Raw genomic sequence first — 1,072 nt, 5'->3', positions numbered from 1 at the left:
GACACATGTGTCCAAAGTCAGGATATTGTAGAGGAAACTTGAGCCAAGTGCCTGCACAGGGACAGTCATCACCGCATAATTCCTTCCAGAAGAATAGAAAGCCAGTCACCGGGTAGCAGCGCATGGTCCCCGAAGGACATGTTGCCATTTATTTTCCGCGTGATTATTTTCCATTACATGCTGTGCTAGAGACATTTCTGAATGTTATCTTACTTTCTTTTCATGTCCCTTCATTTGTTCAGCCCCTCAGGGGCACTCCCAGACTCCAGGCCACATATAGCAATGAAAACTCAGCAAGTCTGAAGTTTTTGGAGGCCCCAACAAAGATTTCCAGACGTGCAAGGAAGTGAGTTCTAAGTTCTGTGGATGGGACCAAAATTCAGAAGCTTCCTCAAGCATCCAAGGCAGGTGTGTTTGTATAGTGGAAGGGAAACTGGGAATGTTTCCTCTGGGGCCAGCCCCTCTTCAAAGGTTGTCACCCGTGCCGGGTTAAAAGTTCATGTGTTTTCTTCCTTGGCTGTCTTGATTTTTCGACTGCGTCCACTCCGAGACCCTTGGACTGGCTTTGTACCTTCCCTGTGCCTTTGAAGGCAGCTTCCTGTGTTTTGTCTAAATACAAGAGGTTACCCTCCTTCAGGGTCATTTATATTGTTCCTGGCAAAGCACTCAGTCCTTTCTGGGAAAGTCTGAGGTCCCTTTACAAACAAATGGTCAAACTTCCTATTGTCCGCTTTTATTTAGTCACTAGGACCTCTCTTGTACTGAGTAGATCTGGACTTTGGGTTTTTAGTGAACATTCCTGGCATAGGAATTGATATTATATTGGGATGAAAACCTAGGAACATGATTTGGAGATTGTTTGGCCTGGAGATTCATTGGTTTATTCCACCTTAAACAGGTAAGTCTTGTAAGTCAAGAGCCAAGATCCTTTGTTTTCAGTGTGGTACAGTTCAGTATGAAGAAAGAAAGAAAGAAAGAAAGAAAGAAAGAAAGAAAGAAAGAAAGAAAGAAAGAAAGAAAGAAAGAAAGAAAGAAAGAAAGAAAGAAAGAAAGAAAGAAAGAAAGAAAGAAA

The 1,072-nt window shown here is 42.6% G+C and overlaps 1 long non-coding RNA gene across 1 annotated transcript in view; it reads left to right on the top strand.

Moving 5' to 3' along the window:
- The first annotated feature begins 408 nt into the window (after nt 1–408).
- LOC138159078 (uncharacterized) overlaps nt 409–1,072 on the top strand; it is a 2,802-nt gene continuing 2,138 nt past the window's right edge. The window contains exon 1 of the long non-coding RNA XR_011167800.1: nt 409–898. This is a non-coding gene — a long non-coding RNA (uncharacterized lncRNA). The remainder of the gene's footprint in view (nt 899–1,072) is intronic.

This window comes from Petaurus breviceps, unplaced genomic scaffold (assembly GCF_028583685.1).
Source record: "Petaurus breviceps papuanus isolate PSGF00001 unplaced genomic scaffold, PetGlider_PUasm1.0 175, whole genome shotgun sequence".
In the NCBI taxonomy this organism is placed as follows: Eukaryota; Metazoa; Chordata; class Mammalia; order Diprotodontia; family Petauridae; genus Petaurus; species Petaurus breviceps.
This window is presented reverse-complemented; position numbering and strand designations above follow the sequence as displayed.